Source organism: Triticum dicoccoides, chromosome 3B, assembly GCF_002162155.2.
Source record: "Triticum dicoccoides isolate Atlit2015 ecotype Zavitan chromosome 3B, WEW_v2.0, whole genome shotgun sequence".
NCBI lineage: Eukaryota > Viridiplantae > Streptophyta > Magnoliopsida > Poales > Poaceae > Triticum > Triticum dicoccoides.
Window position 1 is genome coordinate 126,631,129 of NC_041385.1, and position 14,295 is coordinate 126,645,423.

Here is a 14,295-nt window from a genome sequence, read left to right on the forward strand (position 1 = left end):
GCAAGGCACGGGTTCTTGCCGAGGATCGTGTGGCCTTTGCGGAGATGGAGGAGAAGGCCCGAGCTTCACTGAAGACGCTTTATGAGAGCGCCTTGGAGAGCCCACTGGCCGGCGAGGAGGACGGCCCCGCCAAGCTGCTTCCTTTCCTGGTTCGTGCCCTTGACGATGTCACCCTTGGCCTCGGCCCTACGGCTGAGGCCGAGGCACGCGTCTTGTCTTCTGCGGCGCTGACGCGGGTGTTCACCCACATCTATCTTCGGGACCCCAACGTCGACCTCGACAGCCTACTGGAGTCGGCGAGTGGCGAGCATGCCGCTGCCGCTGCTGAGGCTATGAAGGGTCGTGCAGAGGCTCTGCTGGGGAAGTTCTGGGCCTTCAGCACCAGGCCGAAGTGAAGCGCTGCTAGCCCGACAGCTCCACAAGGCGAACCCGCTCCGCGCAACTCCACGGTCGACAGGTGACTCTGTTGTGGCTCCCGCCCTGCTTTTAGTTTCTACACATGTATCAGGCCTCGGGGAGGCGTTAAAACTTGCATTTGGTGTTGTGATAACAGTATGGACTGTAATATTTGCTTTTGAATTCCTTGAAATTTGCGCTATTTCCTTCCTACTTGCTTGTGTCCTACGCTGGCAGAGCCCGGCCCCGCGCATACCTCAGCCGCCGTTAGCCCCGACCGGAAACCAGGACGGGACCAAGGAGTGAGGGGCTACGTGACAAGTTAGGCTCCTGAGTCGCGATGCTCATGAGTCCCCCTTGGCACCCGAACAACAAGTAGGGAGGTGAGATGTGAGGGTGGATCTACTGTTCTACGTCTGCAAAGCCCGGCCCCGCGCATACCTCAACCGCCGTTAACCCCGACCGGAAACCAGGATGGGACCAAGGAGTGAGGGGCTACGTGACTAGTTAGGCTCCTGAGTCACGATGCTCAGGAGTCCCCCTTGACCCTCAAACGGCCTTCATACCTTGGCTCCGCTCGGGAAGGGACGCGCGACGAACCAGGCTCAGGGGGGCCTGGCTGGGTGGCATGCGCCTGGGCGTGACCCAGGCGTAGCCCCCGTGCCCATCCCCCTCGCGCGGCACTCCCAAGGGGAGGCGTTGCGATGAGGCTAGACACTGAGCTCTGGGCTCCCTGAGGTTGATGTGGCCCGGGGGCCACCCTCAGTTGTTTATCACCAGCGTGGAGCATAGCACTTCCGTATGCGTACGGGCATAGCCGCTCCTCGGCAGTGTCGTCAGCCAGCACGGAGCATGGTGCTTCCACTGGTGCGTGGGAGGGGGCTCCCCTCCGGGAGGAGCCCCCGAGGCGTGTACAGCCCCGCCCTGACACGTGGCTGGCACAGTAGGGCTTGACGAGGTGTATCTGGGCACCCGTGAGCCTGCGCGGGACTCACGGGGCCCTACCTCAAGGCGGGTTGTGCCTGGCTCTGGTCCTTGTCTTGGAGTGTGTTCCTGCAAATTTGGCTAGATGCCGATGCTCTACGTCCTCGGGTCCCGGCTCTCAGGCTGGTCTCAGCCGTCACTGGTGTGCCGGGGCGCGATGCCGTGGGCAGACCAGAGGGTGAGGGCCGGAGAGCCGGTAGGAGCCCTGAGTCGCGATGCTCAGGTACCCCCCCTTTAACGCGCAAGCTGGGTTAGATGTCAAAACTCTACGTCCTCGGGTCCCGGCTCTCGGGCTGGTCTCAGCCGTCGCTGGTATGCCGGGGCGCGATGCCATGGGCAGACCAGAGGGTGAGGGCTGGAGAGCCGGTAGGAGCCCTGAGTCGCGATGCTCAGGCACCCCCCCCCCTTTAACGCGCAAGCTTGCAACATCCAGGAAGAGAAAAGGTACCATGAACCGGCACCAAATAACAAGCATGACGGGTCGAAAACACGGCCCTAAGATAAATGCAAGAGGGTTACATGCCACTGGGTCTGACCTGAGCGGCTTGGGGATAATGCAGCCCGAGGGGCGCCCCCAGCAGAGTGAGCTAAGAACATGAAATAAAAGAGATACATGCCACAGGGACGGACCCACGCGGCCTGGGAATAATGCAGCCCTAGGGGCGCTCCCAGCTGGAAATGAAACTAGAAAGATGTCACCTGATGATGCTGAAGACGAAGGGGTGTTGATGCAGCAGACTCGGTGGGCTGCGGAGGTAGATCCTCACGAGCCCCTAGGCCCTGGGGCCTCGGAAGGCTCCAGAGGCGCTGGTGGCTCCTCGCGGACCGTCTCCATCTCCACCAGGGCTGCGGAACGCCTGACCTCTTGAGCCTCCAGGATGGCCCCCATGATGCGCCGGTACGCAGCAGCCGCGTTCGGAAAGCCGTAAGGCATGCGAACGTAGATGTGGGGCGGGCCCTCGCAGAGTCCCACTCGCGAAGGCCAGAGGCGCTCCTGAGACGCGGCTTGGTTGAGCCCTGGCATCTCGATGCAGACGCGCAGCCCACCATCCTCGCCTGGATGGGGGGCCACAGCGGGTAAGCGGCGGCTGCCTCTCATGACCCTTGACTCATGTAGCTCCTGGATGGCCTTGCTGACGAACTCCTGAGGGTTTGACCCTCCTTGCCTTGCTCCTTCTTGACGGAAATGTGCTTCGAAGCACGCCTCCACGTGGTGCCCAAGCACCTCCCTCGTGACCTTGGCGAGGTCGACGGCCCTCCAGGGGAGAGCCCCCGAGCCCTGCCTGAGGAGGGCGCCATGCTTGCTTCCCTATGCGATGGCAGGAGGTTCTCCCTGAGCAGGGGCCCAGAGGGACCTCCCTCCTGAGGGGCCGGGCCGGTCGATGTCTTCTTCTTCTTGGGGGCGGCCTCGGGAAGCCTCCTACTTCCACGATCCGGGTCTTTCAGTGATGCGGCCTGAAAGGCTCTCTCCAGGGAGCAAACTGTGTCTCTCTCTTCGCAGGGCACTGTGATGACTCCGCCACTTCCTGGCATCTTGAGGACATTGTAGCCGTGGTGGGTTACGGCCATGAACTTGGCCAGCGCTGGGTACCCAAGGATGGCGTTGTACGGCAGGCGAATGTGGGCGACGTCGAAGTCGATGAGCTCAGTGCGGTAATTGTCGCGTGCCTCGAATGTGACAAGGAGGCGGACCTGCCCAATCGGGACCGTGGAGCCGTCGGTGACTCCGGAGAAAGGCTTGGTGGGCTGAAGCTGATTGTAGGGTACTTGGAGATTGTTGAATGTTTCCACGGACAGGACATTGAGCCCTGCCCCGCCATCGATGAGGGTCTTGGTAACTAGCACGTTGCTGATGATTGGGGAACAAAGCATCGGGAGGACTCTGGTTGTGGCCGCGCACTTGAGCTGATCCGCTGAGCTGAACGTGATGGCGCACGCCGACCACCTGAGAGGGCGCGTGGCCTCGAGCTTGGGGAGGACTGCATTCACTTCGCGGGCGAACTGCTTGCAGATGCGTTGAGAGGCTGGGGCTTGAGCTCCGCCTAGGATGCAGGCGATCGCACGTGGTTCCTGGAAGCCCCCAGCCCCTTCGTCCTGATGACGGTCCTCATTTCTCCTTGGCTGTGGCGGTAGCGGAGGGACGCCTGCGTTACCTTGCGGGCGATCCTCGCGAGGTTGATCCCTCCAGCCTCCCTCGCAAGGCGGGTCCTGCCAGCGATCCTCGCGAGGTTGGTCGCGCCACCCTTGACATGGGCCGCAGTCTTCCTAGCGTCCTGCGTTCCTTCCTCCTCCTCGGCCGTAGCCCCGGTCGTTGCGGTCGGGATGCCGGCCAGTCCGTCCTTCACGCACGGCCCTGAGCTCTTGGCATTCATTGGTGTTATGGGTGTGGAGGTCGTGGTACATGCAGTACCGACTGCCCTTGGAGGATTCGGGCTGATCTCTGCCCCGCTTGGTGTCTGGTTCTGCCGCGAGCACGGCAGCCCCCTTGCGCTTCACATCATTGGCCTTGGGCTTCTTCTCTTCAAGGTCTGCGGCAGGCAATTCGAGGAGGGAGAGACGCCCTTCCTCAGCCCTGGCGCACTTGGTTGCCAGGTTGAACAGCTCCAAGGAAGTGCACAGATCTTCATGCATTGCAAGCTCCTCCTTCATCTTGACGTCACGCACGCCATCAGAGAAGGCTGAGATGATGGCCTCCTCGGTCACCTTAGGAATCTTGAGGCGCGCGTTGTTGAAGCGCTGGATGTACTTCTACAGGGTTTCCCCCGGTTGTTGCTTGATGCGGCGCATGTCGCTCACGACGGGTGGCCGGTCGCGAGTACCCTGGAAGTTGGCGATGAAGCGGGTGCGCATCTCATCCCAGGAGGAGATCGTGCCTGGGGCCAGGTTCAGAAGCCAGGTGCGGGCCCCGTCCTTGAGAGCCATGGGAAACCAGTTCGCCATGACCTTCTCGTCTCTGTTGGCAGCCTCGATGCCCAGCTCGTAGAGCTGGAGGAACTCTGCAGGGTCTGTCGTGCCATCGTAGCGAGGAGGCAGGTCTGGCTTGAACTTGCCGGGCCACGTGGCGGTGCATAGCTCGGTGGTGAAGGCGCGGCAGCCCGCTGTGGCCACAGGAGGCCTTGAAGGACGAAGGGCTCGGTCTTGCGGGTCCCCATGTGCCACAGCTGGGTGCAGCGCGGGGTCTTGACGTGCTAGAGCAGGAGCGTGGTCGGGACGAGCCGGAGCAGGGAGCGCTCGGGCAACTTCTTGAGGGCGTGGGACCTCTTGGCAGCTCTGCTCCTGCCGCACTGGTTCCTGACGGGGCGGGTTCCGCCCAGGGGCCGCGCGCCATGGATCCAAGGCGCCTTCTTGAGGGGGAGGTGGCTGAGGCGCCCCAGGAGCTTCAATGCCCGTGCATGGCGGGACGCGGTGCAGCGAGAAGGATGGCGCGGGGGAGCCCCCAGCGGCGCGGACGAGTTCGGCGACTCGGTCGAGCCACTCTTCGTAGATGTCGTCGACTGGGCGGTAGCGCAGGAGCTCGTTTGCCGTGATGAGCGCAGCTCGAGCCTCCATGGCCGCGCGGGGCGCGCGGGATGAAGAACCAGCGGGGGTGAGCTGAGAGCGTAGCGGTGCGGCCGTCTCGCCTCATGGACGGGTGCTGGGACAATGCTTGCTGCTCATTCCCCGCCAGGCCGGTGGCGGCGTTGACGGCAGGCGACGGGGAACGACGAGGGAGCCCACCAACGGGAGCCGTCTGGGCGACGCGGGAAGCAAGGGCGGCTGGGCGCTCGGCGCGAACCCGGCGTGCGTCAGACATGGTCGCGACGGTCGGAGAAGAACAAGGCGACGGAAGACGAAGTCCGGAGCACCCCTACCTGGCGCGCCAAATGTCGGATTTAGGGTTCCGGCGGACCCTTGAGGTTCGAACACGGGGGTGCGCGCGGAGGTTTCGCCTTCTACGTACCTGTTCCTTGCCGAATCGCTAGGATCTAAACTACGAGAAGAACAACACAGGAGACACAGGATTTATACTGGTTCAGGCCACCATTGTGGTGTAATACCCTACTCCAATGTGTGGCGTGGTGGATTGCCTCTTGGGCTGATGATGAACAATACATGGAAGAACAGCCTCGCGAGGGTCTGTTCTTGTGGTGGTGTTGCCCTTTTGGAAGGGTTGATTCTAGATGCCTATCTTATCTTCAGCTTCCTATCCAGATGCCTCTACCCTGTGGGTGGCTAGTCCTATTTATAGGCGAAGGCCCTGGACCTCTTCCCAAATATTGAGCGGGAAGGGCGCCAACAATTGGCCAATTTGAAGGGGAACATCTAGTACACTTATCCTGACTAAAGTTGGTCCTCTCCTGTCAAAGGCTCTGGTGGTGACACCGACTCGGGCTCCACGGTGACCTCTATCCTGCCGTTGGACTGGTCTTGGTCTTGTTGCACCGAAATGGATGCCTTTGCTTGATGCTCTCGCCTGCGCTTGCTCCCCTTGCACCAAAGAGGAAAGAAGGACACTGCGTGGGCTGGCGCCAGGCTAGCGCCCTTGGTCGTCATGGCTTGCGTCATGGGCACCTCGCGAGGTACCCCGCCTTGAACTCTTCGCCTCCTCGTGAGCCAGCCTGACGAGGCCGTGCCTGAGGAAGCTCCTTGTCGACCGCCCCGCGAGGCTTGGCCCCTCGCGAGGGTCTTGAGCTTGTGCTGATGAAGATGGGCCGTGCTGGGCCCCCTTTGAGCCACGCCGTAGGCCGCAGGCAGGAAAGTCTGGGGACCCCCGTTCCTAGAACACCGACACTGAGTGCTTCTACTGCAAAGGAAATGGTCACTGGAAGCAGAAATGCCCTCAATATTTGGTGGATAAGAAGGATGGCAAAGTGAACAAGGGTATATTTGATATACAAATTATTGATGTGTACCTTACTAGTGTTTATAGTAGCCCCTAGGTATTTGATACTTGTTCGGTTGCTAAGATTAGTAACTCGAAATAGGAGTTACAGAATAAACAGAGACTAGTTGAGGGTAAAGTGACGATGTGTGTTGGAAGTGGTTCCAATATTGATATGATCATCGTCGCACACTCCCTATACTTTCGGGATTAGACTTGAACCTAAATAAATGTTATTTGGTGTTTGTGTTAAAGCATGAATATGATTAGATCATGTTTATTGCAATACGGTTATTCATTTAAGACAGAGAATATTTTTTATTCTATTAACATGAATAAAACCTTCTATGGTCATACACCCAATGTTGATGGTTTATTCAATCTTGATCGTAGTGATATGCATGTTCATAATATTGAAGCCAAAAGATGCAAAGTTTATAATGATAGGGCAACTTATTTGTGGCACTGCCGTTTGGGTCATATCGGTGTGAAGCGCATGAAGAAACTCCATGCTGATGGGCTTTTGGACTCACTTGATTATTAATCATTTGATACTTGCGAATCGTGCCTTATGGGCAAGATGACTAAAACTCCGTTCTCCGAAACAATGGAACAAGCTAGTGATTTATTGGAAATAATACATACCGATGTATGCGATCCAATGAGTGTTGATGCTCGTGGCAGGTATCATTATTTTCTGACCTTCACAGATGATTTGAGCAGATATGGGTATATCTACTTAATGAACACAAGTTTGAAACATTTGAAAAGTTCAAAGAATTTAAGAGTGAAGTGGAGAATCATCATAACAAGAAAATTAAGTTTCTACGAGCTAATCATGGAGAAGAATATTTGAGTTACGAGTTTAGCCTTCATTTAAAACAATGTGGAATAGTTTCACAACTCACGCCACATGTAACACCGCAGCGTAATGGTGTGTTCGAATATCGTAACCGCACTTTATTGGATATGGTGCAATCTATGATGTCTCTTACCGGTTTACCACTATCGTATTGGGGTTATGCATTCGAGACAGCTGCATTCACTTTAAATAGGGCACCATCAAAATCCGTTGAGACGGCGCCTTATGAACTGTGGTTTGGCAAGAAACCAAAGTTGTTGTTTCTTAAAGTTTGGGGCTGCGATGCATATGTGAAAAAGCTTCAACCTAATAAGCTCAAACCCAAATCGAAGAAATGCGTCTTCATAGGATACCCAAAGGAAATTGTTGGGTACACCTTCTATCACATATCCGAAGGCAAGATCGTTGCTGAGAATGGATCCTTTCTAGAGAAGGAGTTTCTCTCGAAAGAAGTGAGTGGGAGGAAAGTAGAACTTGATGAGGTAATTGTACCTTCTCCCGAATTGGAAAGTAGTTCATCACAGCAATCAGTTCCAGTGATTCCAACACCAATTAGTGAGGAAGCTAATGATGATGATCATGAAACTTCAGATCAAGTTACTATAGAACCTCGTAGGTCTTCGAGAGTACTATCCGCTCCAGAGTGGTATGGTAATCCTGATCTGCAAGTCATGTTACTAGACCATGACAAACCTACGAACTATGAGGAAGCGATGATGAGCCCAGATTCCGCGAAATGGCTAGAGGCCATGAAATCTGAGATAGGATCCATGTATGAGAACAAATTGTGGACTTTGGTGGACTTGCCCGATGATCGGCAAGCCATAGAAAATAAATGGATCTTTGAGAGGAAGACATACGTTGATAGTAGTGTTACTATATACAAAGCTCGACTTGTCGGAAAAAGGTTCTCGACAAAGTTCAAGATGTTGACTGCGATGAGATGTTCTCACCCGTAGTGATGCTTAAGTCTGTCCGAATCATGTTAACAATTGCTTCATTTTATGATTATGAAATTTGGCAGATGGATGTCAAAACTGCATTCCTGAATGGATTTCTGGAAGAAGAGTTGTATATGATGCAACCAGAAGGTTTTGTCGATCCAAAGGGTGCTAACAAAGTGTGCAAGCTCCAGCGATCCATTTATGGACTGGTGCAAGCCTCTCGAAGTTGGAATAAACGCTTTGATAGTGTGATCAAAGCATATGGTTTTATACAGACTTTTGGAGAAGCCTGTATTTACAAGAAAGTGAGTGGCAGCTCTGTAGCATTTCTAATATTATATGTGGATCACATATTGTTGATTGGAAACGATATAGAATTTCTGGATAGCATAAAGGGATACTTGAACAAGAGTTTTTTTAATGAAAGACATCGGTGAATCTACTTACATATTGGGCATCAAGATCTATAGAGATAGATGAAGACGCTTGATAAGATTTTTCAATGAGTAAATACCTTGACAAGTTTTTTGAAAGAGTTCAAAATGGATCAGTCAAAGAAGAATTTCTTGTTTGTACTACAAGGTGTAAAGTTGAGTAAGACTCAAAGCCCGACCACGGCAGAAGATAGAAAGAGAATGAAAGTCATTCTCTATGCCATAGTCATAGGTTCTATAAAGTATGCTATGTTGTGTACCAGATCTATTGTGTACCTTGCCATGAGTTTGGAAAAGGGGCACAATAGTGATCTAGGAGTAGATCACTGGACAGCGGTCAAAATTATCCTTAGTGAGGACTAAGGAAATGTTTCTTGGTTATGGGGGTGATAAAGAGTTCATCATAAAGAGGTACGCTGATGCAAGCTTTTACACCGATCCAGATGACTCTAAGTCTCAATTTGGATACATATTGAAAGTGGGAGCAATTAGCTAGAGTACCTCCATACAAAGCATTGTAGACATAGAATATTTGCAAAATACATACGGCTCTGAATGTGACAGACCCGTTGACTAAACTTCTTTCATAAGCAAAATATGATCACACCTTAGTAATATTTGGGTGTTGATCACATAGCAATGTGAACTAGATTGTTGACTCTAGTAAACCCTTTGGTTGTTGGTCACATGGTGATGTGAACTATAGGTGTTAATCACATACAGATGTGAACTATTGATGTTAAATCACATGGCGATATGAACTAGATTATTGACTCTAGTGCAAGTGGGAGACTGAAGGAAATATGCCCTAGAGTCAATAATAAAGTTAGTATTTATTTCCTTATTTCATGATAAATGTTTATTATTCATTCTCAAATTGTATTAACCGGAAACTTTGTACATGTGTGAATACATAGACAAAACATAGTGTCCCCAGTATGCCTCTACTTGACTAGCTCATTAATCAAAGATGGTTATGTTTCCTAACCATAGACATGTGTTGTCATTTGATGAACGGGATCACATCATTAGGAGAATGATGTGATGGACATGACCCATCCGTTAGCTTAGCATTATGATCGTTACAGTTTCATTGCTACTGCTTTCTTCATGACTTATACAAGTTCCTCAGGCTATGAGATTATGCAACTCCCGAATACCGGAGGAACACCTTGTGTGCTATCAAACGTCATAACGTAACTGGGTGATTATAAAGATGCTCTACAGGTGTCTTCGAAGGTGTTTGTTGGGTTGGCATAGATCGAGATTAAGATTTGTCACTCAGTGTATCGGAGAGGTATCTCTGGACCCTCTCGGTAATGCTCATCACTATAAGACTTGCAAGCAATGTTACAAATGAGTTAGTTGTGGGATGAAGCATTACGAACGAGTAAAAAGACTTGCCGGCAACAAGATTGAACTAGGTATGATGATACCGACAATCGAATCTAGGGCAAGTAACATACCGATGACAAAGCGAACAACGTATGTTGTTATGTGATTTGACCAATAAAGATCTTCATAGAATATGTAGGAGCCAATATGAGCATCCAGGTTCCGCTATTGGTTATTGATCGGAGATGTGTCTCGGTCATGTCTACATAGTTCTCGAACCCGTAGGGTCCGCACGCTTAACGTTCGATGACGATTTGTATTATGAGTTATGTGATTTGATGACCGAAGTCTGTTCGGAGTCTCGGATGAGATCACAGACGTGACGAGGAGTCTCAAAATGATCGAGACGTCAAGATCGATATATTGGAAGGCTATATTCGGACATCCTAAAGGTTCCGAGTGATTCGCATATTTTTTGGAGTACCGGAGAGTTACGGGAATTCGCCGGGGGAAGTAGTGGGCCTTAATGGGCCATACGAGAAAGGAGAGAAGGCCCTCAAGGGATGCCCCCCCCCCCCGCCATGGGCTGGTCCGAACTGGACTAGGAGGGGCCGACGCCCCCCTCCTTCCTTCTCCCCTCTTCCTCCTTCCCTTCCTTCTCCTAGTTGGAATAGGAAAGGGGGGGCAAATCCTACTTGGACCGGGAGTCCAAGTAGGACTCCCCCTTTTGGCGCGCCCCCTATAGGTCGACCTCCTCTTCCTCCCTCCTTTATATACGTGGTCAGGGGCACCCCAAAGGCACTCCAAGATTTGTCTTAGCCGTGTGCGGTGCCCCCCTCCACAGTTACACACCTCGGTCATATCGTCGTAGTGCTTAGGCGAAGCCCTGCGTCGGTAACTTCATCATCACCGTTGGCACGATGTCGTGCTGACAGAACTCTCCCTCGGCCTCAACTGGATCAAGAGTTTGAGGGACGTCATCGAGCTGAACGTGTGCTGAACGCGGAGGTGCCGTACGTTCGGTACATGGATCGGTTGGATCACGAAGAAGTTCAACTACATCAACCGCGTTACTAAACGCTTCCGCTTTCGGTCTACAAGGGTACGTGGACGAACTCTCCCCTCTCGTTTCTATGCATCACCTAGATAGATCTTGCGTGATCGTAGGAAATTTTTTGAAATTTCCGCATTCCCCAACACCAAAATGGTGGATTCATCACTAAATAAAGTCATGACCTCTCCAAATCAACTTTCATCATTATAATCGTCATAAATAGAAGGCATGCAATCATTATAACAAATTTGCACATAAAATCTTGGGGGACTAAAAATACCATCTTCATCAAATATAGCATCCCCAAGCTTTTGGCTTTGCATAAATAGGAGGCATGAGGATTTCAATGATGCTCGCATAAAAGATAAGAATTGAAACACAAAGAGAGCATCATGAAGCACATGACTAGCACATTTAAGTGTAACCCACTTCCTCTGCATATGGATTTTGTGAGCAAACAACTTATAGGAACAAGAATCAACTACCATAGGAAGGCAAAACAAGTGCAACTTCAAGATTTTCTACACATAGAGAGGAAACTTGATGTAGCGACCCGACCTCAAATGGTCAAGCCTTTGTGTATCCGTGTCATCCCTGGATCAGTATGTTGGCACACACAGCACATCAATGTATATATCAAAGTGCAATCACATGTATAAATAATGTAAAACTGATATATACCTCATATGTCGCAGCGAAAACAACAAACAGGTGTGGAGTCCCATCAACGCCAGCGGAAAGTTGAGTGTAGACCGTAACCCTACAACAAAACTCACTCGTCATAGAAAAATAATCCTAAAACATGATATGTTGCAGCCGTGTAGGTCAGTATATTGAATATACCAGCAAGATCATTGTAAGAAAAATAGATGATAAAGCTATACTATACACAGTATGGCTTTGTGGCTCTGTGTCTGAGTTTTGTTTGCGTAAAAGCTGCTTTATTTTCCCTACATCAAAGGATATAACCGGAGTCTATAATATAGATTTTTCTATCATGACATCGTTCCACCAACCGATGTCTCATAGCCCAAATCATCATAGGTTGCCCACAATTAAGTTTTGGATCCGGTGTTGAGAGTTCCGAGATAGATCCAAGTCCAGAGGTTCAAATTGTCCGTAACCAGGGACACGACTAATCAATTAGGTTTTAACCCTCTACAGAGGTTTTTACACTTTACCCGCAAGATTCGATCCCTCATTTTATGTTCTCGCACTCAATGATGTTTGAGAACAAGACAAACGAAACATGGTCTTCCAAAGAGTTCCTCTGACCACTGTCCGGTGCTCATCCAATCCTATCGTAGTTCTACATCTGCTAGAAATCGTCCCAGCCAGAGTCACAACTAAGGTCAACCAAGCCAGAGGCCACAATGACTTGCGGTTGCACAGGTAAGCTTCTAGGCATGAATTATTCTTCTGTCTCTTTGAGCCTGGGTGAAGCTTTCTGCAAGATGTCATGGCGCTTCTCCATGCATCCCGGCCATCCACTAGTTGCTCCAGGGTGCCTGTCAACCGTCCTTCACCTAGTAGTGTGTATTGAATTCTTGTCTCGAGTCTTGAAGTCTTAAGCCTTGAAGATGCAGTCCTTGCAGATTCCATCGTGGAGTTGATGTCATTGATGTAGAGTCCTCCATTCTCACACCATGATACGTCTCCAACGTATCTATAGTTTTTGATTGTTCCATGCTATTATATTACCTGTTTTGGATGTTTATGGGCTTTACTTTACACTTTTATATCATTTTGGGACTAACCTACTAACCAGAGGCCCAGCCCGAATTGCTATTTTTTGTGGCTATTTCAGTATATCGAAGGAAAGGAATATCAAACGGAGTCCAAACGGAATGAAACCTTCGGGAGCGATCTTTTTGGAACAAACGCAATCCAGGAAACTTGGAGTGGACGTCAAGAAGCAGCCGAGGCCGCCACAAGGGTGGCCGGCGCGCCCCTGTCTCGTGAGCCCCTCGTGGCTCCCCTGACCGACTTCCTTTGCCTATATATATCTACATACCCCGAAAACATCCAGGAGCACCACGAAAACCTAATTCCACCGCCGCAACCTTCTATATCCGCGAGATCCCATCTTCGAGCCGTCGCCGGCGCTCTGCCGGAGGCGGAATCCACCACGGAGGGCCTCTCCATCACCACCAAGGCCTCTCCGATGAGTTGTGAGTAGTTTACCACAGACCTTCAGGTCCATAATTATTAGCTAGATGGCTTCTTCTATCTCTTTGATTCTCAATACAAAGTTCTCCTTCCTCTTCTTGGAGATCTATTCGATGTAACTCTTTTTGCGGTGTGTTTGTCGAGATCCGATGAATTGTGGGTTTATGATCAAGTTTATCTATGAGAAGTATTTGAATCTCCTCTGAATTCTTTTATGTATGATTGGTTATCTTTGCAAGTCTCTTCGAATTATCAGTTTGGTTTGGCCTACTAGATTGATCTTTCTTGCCATGGGAGAAGTTCTTAGCTTTGGGTTCAATCTTGTGGTGTCCTTTCCCAATGACAGTAGGGGCAGCAAGGCACGTATTGTATTGTTGCCATCGAGGATAAAAAATGGGGTTTATATCATATTGCATGAGTTTATCCCTCTACATCATGTCATCTTGCTTAATGTGTTACTCTGTTCTTCATGAACTTAATACTCTAGATGCAGGCAGGAGTCGGTCGATGTGTGGAGTAATAGTAGTAGATGCAGGCAGGAGTCGGTCTACTTGTTGCGGATGTGATGCCTATATACATGATCATGCCTAGATATTCTCATAACTATGCACTTTTATATCAATTGCTCGACAGAAATTTGTTCACCCATCGTAATAATCATGCTATCTTGAGAGAAGCCACTAGTGAAACCTATGTCCCCCGGGTCTATCTTTTATCATATAAGTTTTCCATCTACTTTTATTTGCATCTTTTACTTTCAAATCTATATCATAAAAATACCAAAAATATTTATCTTATCTTATTATCTCTATCATATCTCACTTTTGCAAGTGTGAAGGGATTGATAACCCCTTTATCGCGTTGGTTGCGAGGTTCTTGTTTGTTTGTGCTCTGATACCAAATTGTGACGCCCGAATAATTAGGCTACAGTAACCCTCCGCTAATGATGCCACGTCACCTCGGTTACTGTTGCTAACCTCGTAATGATTCGAAACCGTTTTGAAATTTAAATTCTAAATATGTCAAACAACAAACGTTTTCAAAAGTTGAAACAAAAATGTTCGGTGGGTGCCGAATATTACAAGGGTAATTATAATAAAGAAAACACATTTTTAGAAAGTGTCTGAATATTTTAAAATGAACTAAAATAGAAAAGGAAAAATAAGAAAAGAAAAACAAACAAAATAAATAAAGGGGGGGAAACCCCCTGGCCAACTGGGCCAAACGGCCCAGCCGGCCGGCCCACTGACCCCTCC